The sequence below is a fragment of the Diplotaxodon limnothrissa genome, linkage group LG16 (assembly GCF_057381915.1).
Source record: "Diplotaxodon limnothrissa isolate DT_005_m linkage group LG16, D_limnothrissa_male_GT1.1, whole genome shotgun sequence".
Taxonomy (NCBI): Eukaryota; Metazoa; Chordata; class Actinopteri; order Cichliformes; family Cichlidae; genus Diplotaxodon; species Diplotaxodon limnothrissa.
Genome location: NC_140611.1, coordinates 3,578,601 through 3,598,896, shown reverse-complemented (window position 1 = coordinate 3,598,896; position 20,296 = coordinate 3,578,601).

The window sequence follows — 20,296 nt, the reverse complement described above, 5'->3', positions numbered from 1 at the left end:
TGAAGATGTTCTGACAGCACTCTATGCTGGCTTTTTCTTTAATTTTGCATAATCAAGTGTATACAGTGAGTGTAATAATTATTAGATGTCCTGCTAAATTTGTAAGTTTGCTCACTTACAAAAAAATGAATAGTGTCTATTTTTCCTGGTAGATTCATTTTTATGGAGAGAGAGAGACAGAATATAAAATCTAGATGAATAAATGTTATAATTTATAACCAGCTATTAAAGTTATGATTTGCATAAATATTTAATCCATGCAACAGAGTTATGGTTACCACAGATTGGCTGTGTGCCACATGATAATAAATAAATCCTGAACTAGGTGTATAAAGCACACCTTTCCACAGAAAGAATGTCTTCCATCCCAACCTCTGCCACCACAGGCAACAGCAAACAGATGTCAGGGATAACTCTGTAAACCTGCACGTGGAATTGGCTGCAAGACCATCGACAAGGACTTTGTCAAAAAGGTGACAACTGTTGATGTGATTATTTGGAAGTGAAAGAAAATATAAAATATCAATGACAACAATCACCCTCGGTCTCGAACTTCATGTAAGAGTTTGCGGATGAAAACGAGAGAGGTGGATCAGCTATTACACAGAAGGGGCTCATTGAGGATTTGAGGGCAATTAAACTCACAGTGACCAAGAACTATGGTGTAGCAGTAACACACCACACCATAATGGACTGAAATCTTACAGTGCACAAGGTTCCCCTGCTCAATAAGGAACACACACAGCCCATCCTAAGTTTGCCTGTAAACATCTAAATTCAGAGAAAGTTTAGGAGAAAGTGTTATGAAACCAAAATCGAGCTCTTTGGCATCAACTTGATCTGCTGTATTTGGAGGAAGAGAAATGGTGAGTCTGACCCAAAGACACCATCCCTACAGTCAAGCATGGGGATGGAAACATTATGCTTTTCCAATTAGGGGTACAGGATGACTTATTTCAATTCAAAGCCAAATAACAACAGACAACTTCAAATCACTGTACACTGGAAGTTAAACACTCTATAATGATATATGACATGATACTGGAGAAGATCCAGAAAGTAATACTAATGATTAATTACAAGAAGTTCTATAAACACAGAGTTTAACACACTAAGGGACCAGTGGACAGGGCCACGTACCTCCCAAAGCCAGAACACCGAAGATGGTTTGTGGATGTGTTTTCAAGCATGACGATGATCCAAAACGTACCACAAAGGCAACAACAGATTTGGTGGTAGGAGCTGAATCTTCGAGTTACCAAGCAGCAGCAAGAAAACCCAAAGCAATTAGAGAGTTTCTGCAAACCTGGTGACTACTACAACAAATATCTTACCACTGTGCCAAATTGTGTTTTGCTCATATGACTTTTATTTCATGTTTCTTTTAGATTTTTGGCTGAAATTCTGTCTCCATCCATTAAAATGATTAAGGTTTATTAAAATTGGCCAGATTTCTAGAAACAAGAGCTGCTCTTTCCAAAGTGGGATGGATGCCAACTCTCCTAACAAGGCCAGGTTTTCTTATGGAGAACAAGACATGTCCATGGAAGTACCACCTAAGCTTCTGGGCCATGGCACCATTGAAGATGGCAACCCACCCACCAGTGGCGTCGTTAGGCCTATTTTAGGGGTGCTGAAGCCTCCCTAAAATATTCTTAAGCCCCCCTAAATAATTTGGTGGGTTTTTTTTTTTTTAAATTTTTTTTTTTTTTTACTTATTCGATTTTTTTTTTACAGAACTTGCAGACAAATTCAATATAAAGATGCAGGAATATGAGTTTAAAGAAATAATAATATAAACCTGTCGCTATTCACACAAATATGATCATAACTCGGTTGGTCCCTTTCGCTTTACATTGTTAAGGTAGCGTCAGTGCTTCGTTATCCAATCCCTTCCAGTTGTTCACAGGGGACATCCACATGACTGAAAATCCAGTCCTCGTTTTCACTGCTACTTTACACTCCGCTCGTATACACCTGCGGACACACTAGCGTACATGTGGCAAACGGCAAGAAATCATGGATATACGCAAGTTTTTCAAGAAAGTAAGTCTTCATCACTGGCTGGTAGTAACAATTAGTTAGCTCCAGCTAACAGCAGAGAGTCCCATGTAAATAATGAACCAGGTGCTCCCCATTTTGTAAATAAAAACCTGGCTAGCGCACTAAGTTAAATTGTTAGCATAATGTTAATTTCTGTCACTCGTTTTAGCTCTGAAAAATCCAGCTGAGCTCATTCAGGTATGGTTATCATCAGTGGAAATAATAATAATCACTCCATCCCCATTAACCTGTAGGAGTCAGGGCAGAGGAGCACAGAGAGGCAGAGGGGAGAGACGTCTGCTGGAGAGGTGAGTCAAAGGATGGAGTCATTTGTGATGGAGACAGTCTGATTAGAATTTTATGGGACTCAATATGAAATATGAAACATTTCAGTCACGGTACAACATATAAGACCTGTTTAACTTGAGCTTTTATTTAGGAGAGTCAAGGTTAGAAAGTGGAGAGAGCAAAGAGAGAGATATGTATATAAGTCAAATTAGCCTGACTCACATATTTTTGAGGGTTCTATTTTAATATTACTTCAATTCAAGTAATTTAGTAATATTTTTCAGGGCTTTAAATTGCAACCATTTTAGTCACATGCGTGCTCAAAATATAATGTTTGTAACTTCAAAATATTTGGGAGCAACAAATTACTGTGGAGCGGGAGCAGAAGTCATGATATTAGCAATTTACATTACAATTCAGTATGTTTTAATGTATCTTGAAGGGTGAGGCAGAAGGAGTGGCTGAGGGAGAAAAAGGTCAACAGGCAAGTTCAAGTCAGAGAGAGCAAGGAGAGACAGAGGAGCTGCAGCAAATAGATCGAGAGGCAGAGGAAGATCAAGTTATTACAGAGAGAGGAGAGCAAACAGGCCAAGAGAGGGAAAATGATGAAGCAGCTGCAGCAACTCATTCTACTACAGGGTTTGATTTAGGTGACAAAGACACAGGGCCCAGACAGGTGAAGCTGAAGAGCTATCCACATGATACTTTTGGTACACAGAAGCGAGCATTTAACCACAGCTGGTTTGAAAAGCACAACTGGTTAGAATATTCAGTCAACCAGAATGCAGCTTTCTGCTTCCCATGTAGAGTGTTTGGCAAAAACATCAAACATGATAGTTTGGTCAGTAACGGTTGCAAGAACTGGAAGAAAGCTTTAGTCATCTTTGGCAAGCATGAGATGGCACAAACACATAAGGACAGTGTTGTTACATGGAAAAGCTACCAGGGAACTAGCAAACAGGGAAACGTTGCACAGATGATAGCAACTGCAAATGTGAGTGAGATAGTCGAAAGAAGAGAGTATCTCAGACGAATTGTTGCAGTCACCTCTATGTTAGGGAGACAGGGACTCCCTTTTCGTGGCCATGATGAAGGTGAAGACAGCCCAAACAGAGGGAATTTTCTTGCGTGCATGGAGCTTTTGAAGGAGTTTGATCCTTTTCTTCAAAAACATAATCCCCCATCAAATGCACAGTATATCTCACCAACATCCCAGAATGACATGATTGACTGTTGTGCCCAGGAAGTTACTAGTGTCATTGTATCTGAAATGACAAAGTCTAAAGTCTATTCCATCATGGCAGATGAGGCAAGGGCTAAAAAGGCAGAGCAGTTAGCTGTTTGTGTCAGGTACGTGTCAGAGGGGGCAGTGAAGGAGCGTTTCCTTGCACTTGCAGAGATAAAATCATTTGATGCCCAGTCCATTGCAAATGAGATTCAGCAGCAGATCCAAAACTATGGTCTTGCAGAGCTTAAGTGTGTAGCACAAACATATGATGGTGCAGCCATTATGAGTGGCTCCACTGGAGGTGTACAAGCACATTTTAGAAGGCTCCATCCTGAGGCTATCTATGTGCATTGTTATGCTCATCAACTCAACCTGGTTTTGTGCAATACTTGCAAGGCTGTCCCAGAGGCTGTGGAGCTTTTCAGCTTGTTGGAGTGTGTGTATTCTTTCTTCAGCACCTCCCTAGTCAATCATCATAAGTTCATGGAGACTCAGGCAAAGCTTGGATTGACAAAAACTGAGCTTGTGCAACTTTCAAACACTCGCTGGGCATGTCAGTTGCGATCAATCAGTGCAGTTCTTGAGACATTGCCTGCCATTTTGGAGTGCCTATCTGCAATTGGATCCCCCATAGCTGTTGGTCTCAGAGCAAAGCTCTACAAGTTCTCAGCAGTCTATGCACTACTGATGTTTCAGTCGATTCTGTCTGTAACCGAAGGACTCCACAAATTCCTGCAGAAAGAGACTTTAGACCTGGCAGAAGCTTTTATCTGCAAACAAGCTGTGTGTGACACACTTAAGGGCAAACACTCAGATGCATTTGCTACAGAGCTGTATGAGAAAACCAAGGCCCTGTGTAACACCCACAGTATCCCTGAACCAGGTGCCAAGACAAGGCACAAACAGAGGAAAATGGAGGATTTTGTCCTGGAGGCAACTGTGGGTTCACGCACTGAATTGAACAACTCAGACACATTGAAAAGAGAGTTACTTTTCCCTTGTGTGGATCGGATGGTTGGCGAGCTTGATCAAAGATTTTGCAGTGTAGATGCAGGGCTGCTAAAAGGCGTCCAGGCATGCAGTCCTAAATCTGAGAACTTCTTGAGTGAACCACACTTGAATGAACTTGCAAAGCACTACAGACTTGACCTGAAAAAAGAGGAGGTTCTGGTGGCCAGAAACTTTCTTACCCGGAAAACAGAGGCTGGATGTCCACCCAAAAATATGTTGTCTGTGTACAACCTCCTTGATTCAGACATGTTTCGCTATGTGCATCACGTTAGCAAAGGTAGGAGAGCCAAGCGCGAAAGACGTCACTGCAGGAAACAATTTTTCGGTGAAAGAAAATGAGGACAGAATAAATGTCCCGGTAAGTAATATTAAGTTTGTTGAGTTTAGTAAACTTCGGTAAAATTAGAATACCAAGGAAAAAATAACACTTAAAGAATTATTGCAGCCGTCGAATATTTCAGACAGTATGCTACTGAGGGCAGCTAACATAAGAGTTCTGAGTTATAAGATATAATCTAAGTCGTAACATTGCTGTATGGAGCTGCAGATTTGGTTGCAGGTTAACATAGCTGGACTGGCCATCGGGCTTATTTGACTTATTTTTTATTTTTTTTGTAATGGCATGAACAATGAGAGGTGGTGGATTGGCCAGATGCAGGTCGATGTGTAGAAATAACTCCGTTGTTTGGTGGTGGCTATGGTGGGGCTTCCACAGAGGCCAGCAGGTGGATGAGGGAAGGGGAGGCAGGAGGAGAGCCCCGAGGCAGCCGCCAGTCCGAGTGTCAGGTGAACTGAACTTCAGGTAAGAAGTTATGACCTGCAGTCTGTCTGGGTCAGATATAAACCAAGTTTAGGTGGAGTTTATTTTCATGTTGCTGACTTTTTACTGTCAGTTGCAATAACTCATACTGCGTTTTAGCCAGCTGGGTGGGTGCTATGATGTTACTGATAGTGAACTTTATTTTATTCATAAGGTTAGTAGAGTTGCCAACGGCTCCTTAAAAAAATGGAATGGTCCCTCATTCAGAGAAAATATTACACGTTTCGTATTGAGCTGAGAAGAGACGCAGTTTGTCCCGAACTTTAGCTAGAATGGAAAAAAGACACAAAGCTGGATTTATTCTGTCTTTATGCTGCACAGCTGCCTCTTCTCTCATTCTCTCCCCTGCCTCTCCTGTTGCTACTTCAATCATGAAACTGATCAATGATCAGCTGATCGGCTTTTCTCTCTTGTTTATTTATCGCCCACTTTGCACCAGAAAGAGGAAACCAGCGGATGTCGTGCTAAACAACAGCAGCACGTTTAAGCTTGATCAGCTGTTGTTAGAATTTATTTAATATTAATTTCTAGTATCAGCTGTTGTTTGCTGGAGCCACAGCTGTAAAGCTGCTGGTCATGATATGGTTTGGATATGTGGTGAGAGGGAAACATGAAGATGAAACCAGGAGATGTCCTTACTGAACCATCAGAGCTGAACAGGTGATGGAGAAACAGGTTTACCTTTTAGGTCACATGAATGAGTTGAAGGGAAGTTATGAACTGTTTCTGAGAGACAAATAACACCAGGATCCTTTTTTATGTAGCTGACAGCTGGTAACTGTGCAGGGGCGGGTCTAGGAAAGTTTTGCCAGGGGGGCATGTAGGGCATTAACAGGGAAAGGTGGCCACAAAGAAATACTTTTCTTTCTTATTCTCATTTAAAATACCTAGCTTTTATTAAATAATTATCTAAATCTTACAACCAAAGTTTTTATCTGACGTAAAATGTATAGAAATCATACATATACCAACAAGACTGTACATCACTGTCACCACAGCGTTTGTTTTCATTCAAAGGCTTTATGGCTTTAATACCTGGGGGGTCGGTCTGTAGTGAAAATGCCCAATTTTTTTGTCCCAGTCCAGCCCTGCAGGTTAATACTGGCAGTGTCACCATGCCAGCTGACTGTATTTCATCATCAGCCAGTGTTGTTCTTTATCAATATTACTAAAGTTTACCATAAGGCAGCATAGAAAGTATTTACTTGCTTTCAGGTTTTATTCAAATGTTAGTCTTTTCATTTGTTTCCCCACTTTTTTCCTGTTTCAAAATCAAACACCAGTTTGTGAGAAGATTATCTTCTTTTTTTAATAAGCAGATAAAGTTTTACATTGGCTAATTTGTCAATTGTATGTTAAAAATGTTCGTATTTTAATATTCAAAAATGTTTTTGCCCAAAACATATGTGCACTATATGTCAGTAAAAATACTATGTAAATATTGATGTCCTTGAATGCTGAGTAAACACTGACAAAGCACTGATTGCATCTCTTGTACTTTATCAACGCAGTATCTAAAAACTTTGCACCGTAGTGGTTAAAATCTCATTCTAATAAGAGTTAAAAGTGCATTTGGTTATTAGGTTTATAGGATTATTGAATTATGGTTAAGGGTTGGTAGAATTTTTTTTTTAAACATTATCTGCCAATTACATCTGCCACCCTTCTCCAAATCTGTGCCCCTACCTGGCCCCCCCAACAAAAATTTTCTAGACACGCCACTGCCAGAAGCTTAGGTGGTACTGCCAAAAAAGCATTAGCAGCGGCAACGGCATCGCACTATGACCAACTCTATGAAGAACTGGACATGCCCGGGGGAGCGAACAAAGTCTACCGTCTCGCCAAATAAATGCCATCGAGCAATGCAGGACATCGGCCAGGTCAAACATATCAACAATGTCAACCATCAGATCCTTTGCGACCCACCCATCATCTTCAAACATTGGAGCAACTGCTTTTCGGATATCTGCAACTTGGAGTTGCCCCACCAGCCAATCCACAGCACCGAACCCATCCCAGAACCCATCCCGTCAATTACCATCAAGGAAGTAGAAGTCACCGCCAAGAAAATGAAGAATGGCAAAGCAACTGGAATAGACAACATTCCAGCCAAAGTTTGGAAGCTACTCGGCCGCCAGGATGCCTCAATCCTAACCAACCTGTTCAACAACTTCATCAGAGATGGGGCTGTCCCAGCAGTCTGGTCAACCAGCAGCACAGTGCCCATCTGGAGAGGTAAAGGCAACGTGGCCGACTGCTCCAATTACCACCAATCCGACTCCTGTGCCACACCATGAAGATATTCAATTCAGTTCTATTCAATTCAATTTTTTTTTTATTTATATAACGCCAAATCACAACAACAGTTGCCTCAAGGTGCTTTACATTGTACAGTAGATCGTACAATAATACATACAGAGAAAAACCCAACAATCATATGACCCCCTATGAGCAAGCACTTTGGCGACAGTGGGAAGGAAAAACTCCCTTTTAACAGGTAGAAACCTCTGGCAGAACCAGGCTCAGGGAGGGGCGGGGCCATCTGCTGTGACCGGTTCGGGTGAGAGAAGGAAGACAGGATAAAGACATGCTGTGGAAGAGAGACAGAGGTTAATAACAGATATGATTCAATGCAGAGAGGTCTGTTAACACATAGTGAGTGAGAAAGGTGACTGGAAAGGAAAAACTCAGTGCATCATGGGAATCCCCGGCAGCCTACGTCTATTGCAGCATAACTAAGGGAGGATTCAGGGTCACCTGGTCCAGCCCTAACTATATGCTTTAGCAAAAAGGAAAGTTTGAAGCCTAATCTTGAAAGTAGAGATAGTGTCTGTCTCCTGAATCCAAACTGGAAGCTGGTTCCACAGAAGAGGGGCCTGAAAACTGAAGGCTCTGCCTCCCATTCTACTTTTAAATACTCTAGGAACAACAAGTAGGCCTGCAGAACGAGAGCGAAGTGCTCTAATAGGGTGATATGGTACTACAAGGTCATTAAGATAAGATGGGGTCTGATTATTTAAGACCTTATAGTGAGGAGCAGGATTTTGAATTCTGGATTTAGAGAAATCTGCTCTCTCTTTCTAGTCCCTGTCAGGACTCTTGCTGCAGCATTTTGGATTAACTGAAGGCTTTTCAGGGAGTTTTTAGGACTTCCTGATAATAATGAATTACAGTCGTCCAGCCTGGAAGTAATAAATGCATGAACTAGTTTTTCAGCGTCACTCTGAGACAGAATATTTCTAACTTTAGAGATGTTGCACAAATGGAAGAAAACAGTCTTACATATTTGTTTAATATGTGCGTTGAAGGACATGTCCTGGTCAAAAATGACTCCAAGGTTCCTCACAGCGTTACTGGAGGCCAAGGTAATGCCATCCAGAGTAAGAATCTGGTTAGATACCATATTTCTAAGATTTTCAGGGCCGAGTACAATAACCTCAGTTTGATCTGAATTAAGAAGCAGAAAGTTAGTGGCCATCCAGGTCTTTATGTCTTTAAGACGTTCCTGCAGTTTAACTAATTGGTGTGTGTTATCTGGCTTCATGGACAGATAGAGCTGGGTGTCATCTGCATAGCAGTGTAAATGTATGCTATGTCTTCTAATGATGCTGCCTAAGGGAAGCATGTATAATGTAAACAGAATTGGTCCTAGCACTGAACCCTGTGGAACTCCATAATTAACCTCAGTGTGTGAAGAGGACTCTCCATTTACATGCACAAACTGGAGTCTATTAGATAGATATGATACAAACCACTGCAGCACAGTACCTGTAATACCTGCAGCATGTTCTAATCGCTCTAATAGGATATTATGGTCGACAGTATCGAACGCTGCACTGAGGTCTAGCAGGACAAGCACAGAGATGAGTCCACTGTCAGAGGCCATAAGAAGATCATTTGTAACCTTCACTAAAGCTGTTTCTGTGCTGTGATGAGCTCTGAAACCTGACTGAAACTCTTTAAATAAGCCTCTGCAGATGATCTGTTAGCTGTTTGACAACTACTCTTTCAAGGATGTTTGATATAAAGGAAGGTTGGAGATTGGCCTATAATTAGCTAAGACTGCTGGGTCTAGAGATGCTTTTTGAGTACAAAAAGTGTACAAAAACGTGACCAGCACAGTCAGAAGCCCAGTGGGAACATCGCCACCTTTCAGCATCACCGTGGGCGTGCACCAAGGCTCCGCACTGTCCCCGCTTCTCTTCATCCTCTGCATGGACACCGTGACCGCTGACCTCCAAGCACCCCGCCCTTGGACACTCCTCTATGCCATTGATGTCTTCCTCGCAGATGAATCCCGAATGGAGCTGCAACGCCAAACGCAGCAATGGAAGACACGCCAGAGTGAGTACGGGCTGAGGTTGAACACCAAGAAGACTAAGTACTTAGAAGCCGACCCCCAAACCGACAGCACCATCAGCATCGATGGGGAAGACCTGGCAAAAGTATCTCACTTCTGGTACCTCAGATCGATGATCAGCAATGACGGCAACATCCTGCCAGACGTACGAGCCAGGATTAATGCGGCCTGGATGAAGTGGTGCCAAGTCACTGGTGTCCTGTGCGACCGACGAATACCTGACCACCTCAAGTCAAAGATCTACAAAAGCATAGTGCGCCCTGTGGCCCTTTATGGATCAGCGTGTTGGCCGTCCACCGCAAAGCACGAACAGGCCCTTCACACAATGGAAATGCGGATACTGCGATGGTGCCTGGGCCTGAAACTATGGGACCATGTCATGAACACCGACTTCCGAAAGCGGCTGGGCATCGCATCGATCACGGAGAAGATGCAAGGAGCGCAACTGCGATGGTATGGGCACGTGGTCAGAAGTGACAAAAACTTGGTGGCAAGAACAGCACTGCGACTCCGCCCCCAAGGCCGGCAACCAAGGGGCAGACCAATAAGGCGATGGATAGACCGAATCAAAGACGACGTGAAGAGGATCGCACCAACTTGAACGACGACCTTGATTGTGCTGAATGGCGGCGGGTTGCAGAAAAGCGGACCCTGCAGAGCGGGAATAACGCTAGGAGGAAGGTGTCATGGTCCCTCAGTCCTCACCAGGTTTTGATTCTTTCAATTTCACTGCTTCAGTTTCTATCGTCTTTCCTACCTGTGATTGTTAGTTGTTGTCTTTGCTCCTGGACATGACTTATTCGGGGTTCCTGATCTTGGCTCTACACATCTGTCTTCAATTTTCTCATCAGCAGTCATGTTTGAGGTAGTGGCTGGCTGCTGTTCACTGCTGAATTGTTGAACTTCGTAGCTGGTGAAGCCCTGACTCCTTTTGCTTCTGTTTATGCTCCAGTTTTGCCTCAAAGATACCGACTGCGTGTTTCCTTCTGTACAGACCTTCCTGGAGCCCCTCTTTGGTGAGTCTGCATGAGTTGTATAAAAGCAGAGTCAGATGAAGAGTAACGAATGTTTGGATGCCTTTTCTGGGATCCCTAGAGCCCCTTTTCCCCCTTTCACATTGAATATAGCACTGTTGCATTACTGTGGTATTGTAAATAAGTGAACTGTGATTTTCCTGAGACCTCCTCTCGAGTCCACTCTCTCCAGTGAACATGACAGCTGGAGCCATTTAAAAGTTAGCTGGTGCCTATTTCCTATTTGTCTGATCTGTTACAGAGGCACGACTTGCCTTCTGTTGTCAGGATCAGCTAATCCTTATCTCCACAGATCTGAGATTTAATCTCTCCTCATATCCCCTTGTCTCAGCAGGCTAAGCTAGCAACTAACAAAGCACCCATGTTTATTCTCAGGAGCTCCCCTGTACTGCTGATGACAGACACGCACACAAAATCAAGTGTTGATGCTGAACAACAAAGTCAAATGCACAAACATAGTCATAATAGTAATAAGTAAATATAAGTAAATAAGTGCACTGACACAAACAGGAAGCTAAAGAGCCCAAATAAAATCATCCCGTGTTGGTGATGAGCATCCTTAATGAAAAAAGCAAGAGAAGAGAAGCAGAGATTCACTTTCAGCTGGATGTTAAGAAGCTAAATGAATGCATATTGTTTGTTATTAGGTGAGTGTGTGGGGAAAGCAAAGGTATAATATGGCTTCACTGAGCAGTTCCTGGTATTTTGTCACTGTGGTTCCTGCCTGTTTTAGCTAAGTGACCTGATAGCCTTGTGCAGTTTGTTACTGGACTGTCTGTGTTACCTTGTGTTATTTGCACACAGTAAACAAAAGAACAAAAAAGGAAAACGTACTTATGCTATATTTTTATTACATTTATAAGATTTATATATAATATTTACAGATAATATAAAAATGTTTTTGTTATCAACAGATACTTTTTCTGCTCATTTCCAGTTCCGTGTTTTTATTATTTGACTTCATTAGAGTAGTTTTGCATTTACAGTTATGAATAGCCTCTCTTTATACTGTAGTACAAAGCTTCTCTCTCCAGGTTACTCCTGTCACTGTTTGTGTGAAGACTAGAGTTAAATACTTCTCCAAGAATAAGCACTTCTCAGCCCTGCTTTGACAGGCACGTCCTCGTGCCCTTAACAAAGAGTGGGCCAGCTGAGAGGCCAGCAGCTGTTTTTCTGGTTGTTTCTGCATCCATATTGTGGATAAACCTTTATTCCTGATAAGAAACTGATGGGAAACCAGCATGCTATTAAGCTGGGTCTGCTTTAACTACTCTGAGATCAATTACCATCTGTGCTTTGTGTAGAAACTGATAGCATTGGCAAGTAATGGAGGATTCTCTGATTTATGATTGTTTCCCTTTGGCCAACATGTTCAAATGTGTATCCTGAACCTCTGTGACGAGAATGTGTTGTGTAGCTACAACCTTTTAAGTTTATATAACATGTTAAGTATAACTTTATATAAATGAAATGTTCTCAGCATTAAAGGATACCAGTTTACATTTTATTTATATATATACAGGGAGTACAGAATTATTAGGCAAATGAGTATTTTGTCCACATCATCCTCTTCATGCATGTTGTCTTACTCCAAGCTGTATAGGCTCGAAAGCCTACTACCAATTAAGCATATTAGGTGATGTGCATCTCTGTAATGAGAAGGAGTGTGGTCTAATGACATCAACACCCTATATCAGGTGTGCATAATTATTAGGCAACGTCCTTTCCTTTGGCAAAATGGGTCAAAAGAAGGACTTGACAGGCTCAGAAAAGTCAAAAATAGTGAGATATCTTGCAGAGGGATGCAGCAGTCTCAAAATTGCAAAGCTTCTGAAGCGTGATCATCGAACAATCAAGCGTTTCATTCAAAATAGTCAACAGGGTCGCAAGAAGCGTGTGGAAAAACCAAGGCGCAAAATAACTGCCCATGAACTGAGAAAAGTCAAGCGTGCAGCTGCCAAGATGCCACTTGCCACCAGTTTGGCCATATTTCAGAGCTGCAACATCACTGGAGTGCCCAAAAGCACAAGGTGTGCAATACTCAGAGACATGGCCAAGGTAAGAAAGGCTGAAAGACGACCACCACTGAACAAGACACACAAGCTGAAACGTCAAGACTGGGCCAAGAAATATCTCAAGACTGGTTTTTCTAAGGTTTTATGGACTGATGAAATGAGAGTGAGTCTTGATGGGCCAGATGGATGGGCCCGTGGCTGGATTGGTAAAGGGCAGAGAGCTCCAGTCCGACTCAGACGCCAGCAAGGTGGAGGTGGAGTACTGGTTTGGGCTGGTATCATCAAAGATGAGCTTGTGGGGCCTTTTCAGATTGAGGATGGAGTCAAGCTCAACTCCCAGTCCTACTGCCAGTTTCTGGAAGACACCTTCTTCAAGCAGTGGTACAGGAAGAAGTCTGCATCCTTCAAGAAAAACATGATTTTCATGCAGGACAATGCTCCATCACATGCGTCCAAGTACTCCACAGCGTGGCTGGCAAGAAAGGGTATAAAAGAAGAAAAACTAATGACATGGCCTCCTTGTTCACCTGATCTGAACCCCATTGAGAACCTGTGGTCCATCATCAAATGTGAGATTTACAAGGAGGGAAAACAGTACACCTCTCTGAACAGTGTCTGGGAGGCTGTGGTTGCTGCTACACGCAATGTTGATGGTGAACAGATCAAAACACTGACAGAATCCATGGATGGCAGGCTTTTGAGTGTCCTTGCAAAGAAAGGTGGCTATATTGGTCGCTGATTTGTTTTTGTTTTTGAATGTCAGAAATGTATATTTGTGAATGTGGAGATGTTATATTGGTGTCACTGGTAAAAATAAGTAATTGAAATGGGTATATATTTGTTTTTTGTTAAGTTGCCTAATAATTATGCACAGTAATAGTCACCTGCACACACAGATATCCCCCTAAAATAGCTGAAACTAAAAACAAACTAAAAACTACTTCCAAAAACATTCAGCTTTGATATTAATGAGTTTTTTGGGTTCATTGAGAACATGGTTGTTGTTCAATAATAAAATTATTCCTCAAAAATACAACTTGCCTAATAATTCTGCACTCCCTGTATATATATTTTTTTATTTTAGTTTTGTTTTGCAAGAAGCTTGTGACAGTCGTGTGGTTGGCAGGATTTGAGTCCAATGCAGGACTCATGAGGCAGGAAGAAAATTGAAACAAAACTTTACTTTCTGGCAACAGATGGAGGAAAAAAGAAAAACGATAACAGAGCAGGGTCAGAGCAAACTGAGCCTGACGGAAGAACAAACAACCTAGAGGGATATTTTCACCATTGTGGAGGACTTTAACAACACAAACATGAAGTCTGTGTTACCAAAGTTCCACAAAAACATCCACATGGGAACACAGAATGGAAAAACACTGGTCCAGGTTTACACTGAGATCATGGGTGGTTACAAAGTCCACCCAGTCGCACACCTTTGGTCTAACCAGACTGAGGAGGATCTTCGGGTATATTTGATCAGTCTGACCTTCTGCTGAGTAAGAGTGAGCTACCAAATGATGCATCTGCATGTTATGATGTTAACTGTAAAAAAAACCAACATGGGGCTGAGTTGCGTTCCTTATATGAGAATATTTTAGAGTCCCTACCTGTGTCGAGCAGTTCATTGCCATTGCTGTATAAAGCTAAACCAGGCTGGAAGTTGTATGCTGAGGAGGCTTGGGTGGAGTCAGGGCGGCAGCGTTTCGGCCCTCTATTTGATCATAAGAAACACACAAATGTTAAGTTTAAGTTTGCTTCACGTTTTATTAAAAGGAATGAAGCTGCAGTGAGGGCAGACTCCCTCACAAAGATATTGGAGGTCAATTCAGTAAATGATTTCTGGAAAGAAATCAAAAGAATAAATAGTGTTAAAACATCTTTACCAGCTAAGACTGGTGGTGTAAGTGGCTCTGACGAGACATTACTGTGATCTATTTAACTGTGTCAAAAGTTCCATTTTTGCATGGATGAAACTGATAATAAGGAAGATGTTGTAGTGTCATCAAGAGAAATGTATGATGCAATTAGAACATTAAAAGACAGTAAGGCATGTGGGACGGATAAGATATCTGCTGAACATTTGAAATGTGCTAGTAGGAAACTTTGTCCTGGTTCATAGTTCATTGGATTCTGCTGGAATCAATTGTTGCTGTCATGTTAGCAGCCATTATTCCCACAAGGTGGGAAAAATAAACAGCAAGGATAATTATCGACCTATAGCCTTATGGAGCATGTTGTCCAAGGTCCTTGAAAAGATTGTTTTAAATAGAACTGAAAGTTTCTATGCGGAGCCAAGTGGCAGAAGGCTTTCACTTGGGTGGTCTCAGAATCTCATCTCTGCTTTTCGCAGCTGATGTGGTTCCGTTGGCTTCATCAGGTGATGGCCTCCAGCTCACAGTGGAACGGCTCGCAGCCAAATCAGCACCTCCAAATCTGAGGCCGTGGTCCTCAGCCGGAAAAGGGTGGAGTGCCCACTCCGGGTCAGGGACGAGCTCCTGCCCCAAGTTTAAAGTATTAAAAAGTTTATTTGAAAAACAGTAGTATACTAAAAAAAAATGCTTACACCTTCTTGTTAACTACCGCTCCAACACAGCAGCACCGGCTGTTAATACAGCACAGGTGTGACAGTGCTGTATTAACAGAAAACAAAGCCAGATTCTACAAATAATCACTAATATATCATAATAAGGTCTTAGCGGAGCTTCTAGCTACAGTGTGCGGCACATTCTTTGTCATTTGAATTGAAATATTTGAGATTAAACAGATTTTTTTTTCTTTTTTCTGGTTTATTTTCCCACAAAACACTTCTGCAAAATAGTGCACTGAAGTGGAACAGGACCTGCAGCCAGCTGTGTTCTCACATGAATCTGCATTGTAAAACAGGGCCCAATAGGCAAATGTCTTTATCAAGGTGAACAGGGCTCTGACACTGTGGTCCACTGACCCACTGCTGTTGGGTCAGGGTGAGTAAGTATTCTAATGTGGATTAATGTGACATGGAAGCATGCTGCTAATTTGAGCCTTATTACTTATACACTAAAAAAAACAGAGTTAATCAACTAGTCCAGATTCTGCAATCTAAGGTAAGGAATATGTAGGCAGTTAAGAAAATGGATTCTTTAACTTCTCAAAACAACAAAACAACATTGGTGAAGTCTGGAGAGGCCTCAGAACCATCTCGGGCCACAAACAGCAGAACTCTCTGCCTGGGAGGGATGTGAGATGGGCAAATGAACTGAATCATTTCTTCAACAGATTTGACTCAGCCATGAGGCAGTCTGCAACATCGGCTGCAGACTCACCCACCCCCACTGCTGCTGTTCCACCTCAGACACTTCACACCTCCTCTATTCACCCTGCTCACTCCCCCCCACCCCCAACAACAGCATCCAATACACACTCAACACAAGGCTCCAGCCTGTCTCTCTCAACCACCCAGGTTAGGAGGGAACTGAGGAGGATTAATGGCAAGAAGGCAGCGGGTCCAGATGGCATCAGCTCGAGGGTCGTCAGGTCCTGCGCGGACCAACTGTGTGGGGTGATGGAGCACCTCTTCAACCTGAGCCTGAGGTTGGGAAGAGTCCCACAGCTCTGGAAAACCTCCTGTGTTGTACCAGTGCCAAAGACTTCACGCCCCAAGGACCTCAACAGCTACAGGTCGGTGGCTCTGACATCCCACCTGATGAAGACCCTGGAGCGGTTGGTCCTGGCTCAGCTTCGGCGCCTAATAAGCTCATCACTGGACCCACTTCAGTTTGCCTACCAGCCTGGCATTGGAGCGGATGATGCCGTCATTCACCTCCTACATCGTTCCCTCGCTCACCTGGAGACCGCTGGAAGCACTGTGAGAATCATGTTCTTTGATTTCTCCAGTGCCTTCAACACTATTCTTCCCTCGGTTCTAAAGGACAAGCTGGAGAACTCTGGAGTGGACCATCACCTCACTACCTGGATCCTGGACTACCTCACCGACCGACCACAGTATGTGAGGACTCAGGGCTGTGTGTCGGACAGGGTCGTCTGCAGTACGGGGGCCCCACAGGGAACGGTTCTGGCTCCGTTCCTCTTCACCATCTACACTGCAGACTTCTCCCACAATTCCACCCAGTGCTTCCTGCAGAAGTTCTCTGATGACTCTGCAATAGTCGGCCTCATCACTGATGGGGACGACAAGGAGTACAGAGGTCTGACCCAAGACTTTGTGGACTGGTGCCAGCTGAACTACCTCCAGATCAACGCCAGTAAAACCAAGGAACTGGTGGTAGACTTCCGCAGGCACAAGCATTCTCCACTGCAACCACTGAACATCCAAGGTATGGACATTGAGGCTGTGGACAGCTACAGGTACCTTGGTGTTCATCTGAACAATAGACTGGACTGGACTCATAACTCAGACGCCCTCTACAGGAAAGGGCAGAGCAGGCTGTACCTGCTGCGGAGACTCAGGTCGTTTGGAGTGGAGGGCCCACTCCTGAAGACCTTCTATGACTCTGTTGTGGCTTCTGCTATCTTTTATGGCGTGGTCTGCTGGGGCAGCAGCATCTCTGCTGGGGACAGGAAGAGACTGAACAGGGTGATCCGAAGGGCCAGCTCTGTTCTAGGATGCCCTCTGGACCCAGTGGAGGTGGTGAGTGACAGGAGAACGGCGGCTAAGCTGTCATCCCTGTTGGACAACATCTCCCACCCCATGCAGCAGACTGTGACAGCACTGAGCAGCTCCTTCAGTGGGAGACTGCGGCACCCACGGTGTGGGACGGAGAGATTTCGCAGGTCTTTCCTCCCCACTGCTGTCAGACTCCATAATAAAGACTTTAACTGATCAAGCACACACATCCATACATATGCAATAATACTAAGTGCAATAATCCTTTCTGTCATCGTTGTATTTTTACTCAGTTGTATATAGTATTTGTATTTGTATTCTATTTTATCTTATTGTATATTTATTTTATTTTATTCTACTGTATATAGTATTTTATTTTATTCTATTCTGTACAGTTGTGTACTGTATTTATTCTTATTGTATTCAAATTTTTGCCTCATAACTTTTGCACTGTCCACTTCCTGCTGTGACAAAACAAATTTCCCACGTGTGGGACTAATAAAGGTTATCTTATCTTATCTTATAAAATGATTTGCATCCTTCGTGTACAAAGTACGGTTGTCATGGCCACCTCTAGTACTGAGTAGATTACATCTGTGTAACTGTAGTCACCTGCCCTGGCCATAATCTGTTTTGGTGGTTGTTTTCTTTGTCTGTGCCTTTAAGTCTTTGCAGGTCCCTGAGTGGATGAGCTGACGGCTGCCGATTGGTCCGCTGATCATGTGGTCGCATTCAAAATCCCTCCACCAGCAGTTGTCCCGGGGGCAGCCACTGACAGCAGCAGCAGACCTTACCCTGGCCTCCAAAGCCTGAGACATTTGTGCCTGTGACTTTGTGCGACTTTCTGAGTTCTGTATATAGTGTGTACATTAGTTTTCATTGTAAAGAGCACATTGTAAATAGCACTGGAACAGAAGGGGTGAGCTGCCTTATTGTTTTCCTTGTACTGTTTTATTTTTTTATTTAGGACAGTGCATGTTAATGAACATAAATGTAAAAAATAAAAATTTCATGAATGTAAACATATCAGATTATAGCCAAGGGCTAATTACCATCTGTTGTCCTTAAGCATAAAAAATAGACATCATTCATAAAAATTCATCATTCATTCATAATAAAAACTCCATCACCAAACTTACACATACACACCATTCTGTTCCCAAATAAAACATTAAAACTATACAACTCATACATGATCACACACTTGATTTGTCCATAACCAGTTTTTAACCTTTGCCTTAAACAAATTGAGTGTAGAGCATTCTCTAATGGGTTGAGGAAGACTGTTCCACAGATGGCCACCCTGGACAGAGAGGACGTTCTGCCCATAAACTGTCCGTCTGTGAGGTATAAACAAGTCTCCTCGGATTGAAGCTCAAGTGGTCCTGTCTGAGCTTTCTTTATGCCTAACAAACTGCTTTAGTGGTGGTGTTTATTTCAGTTAGGGAGTTAGGTGTAGCGCTTGTCTTTTGTTTGATGTTTGATTTCACATAGGGTTTTAGATAGCACCTCCTCCTGACTTAGCTTGTTTTGTTTGTTATTTTGGCCTTTGTTCACCCCGGAGCTTCATTTTTGCAGTGTAGAAAAATAAACCACCATTCACTAAGAGATTGGTTTTCCCTCTGTGTATGGTTTTGGGGACCAGGGCGGGGCAATCTTTTCAAACTTATGTTGCGTTCCTGTACCCCTAGACTGGGGCGTAACATAGATGTACACAGCGGGAGAGAGCTGGTAGTTAGATACAGTCTATATAAGCTTGATTAATTTAACAAACATGTGTGAGCAGATGGCAGTTACAGTGCATTTACAGCAGTTAGACAGTGATTACAACAACAGAGCCAGTGTGAGTGAGAAGAGCTTGTGAGAGTGAGTGGATTTAAGAAAATGGGTGACTCAGGTGTGCTTTTGAGTTTTGAGGTGAGTTGAATTCTAACTTAAGAATTTTCATAATTTAATTTACAAAACTTGCATATGATCTTTATTTTGTAGCTCAATCTATTGACATATGACACAGCAGCTGCAGCAGTCTGCTACTGCCACCTGTGGCAAAGGGCCAGGGCCTACAACCAGATTAACATGGCACACACATCTGCACCTGGCTCTGTCTGAGGGGCTGCATTTACACCTGCTGCATTCAAATCGACCCACAAACATCCTGCTCATAGATGCCAGCACAGCGGATTGTCAAGACTAAAACCAGTCTTTAAGCAAAGACAACGTCTTCAGTCTCAGCTGACTGCAGGTTTCCCCAAACTTAGAAACAGTACATTTGCATAATGACTGAAACCAGCCCACTGAAGGAACAATGGACAGTTCCCCAAAGATAACAGTGATAAATTGTTTAACATGCGTAACATCTGTAATCACCTTCTGCAGTGTCTTTAAAGTGCAAAGGCATGCAGGTTATCTCAACCACATGTTTTCTGTTGGTGCATCAAAGTGACATTTCACCCAGTGATGCTGAGGTGACCCATTCAAGGTGCTTCAGGCTTAGGTATTGATTTGGTTATTTTACCCACTCATCAGTGTCTGCAGCAGAGCTTCTTTCGCCACAGGCACGGCATAGCTGGGAAAGGTAACTGAAAATAGTCACAACAATGAGGATGTATGTATAAATATTTTAAATGAATATCCAGATGTTTCTGGGGTATACCTGAGTGTTTGAGCAGACAGATTGTGCTGGCAGTCCCCTCTTGGTCCACAGAGTACTGTACTGTTGTCCCCAATAGAATTTCTTCAGTAAGCTGGCCGTTTTCTATTCATTAGAATCTGTATTTATTCAAGTAAAATACTCCATGACCATCATAGCTGCCTCGCATACAGACACCACAGGATGTAACGTCCTGCTGTTTGAGATGTTTGTCGCAGACTCGTCCAGCTACTGCGTCACCCAC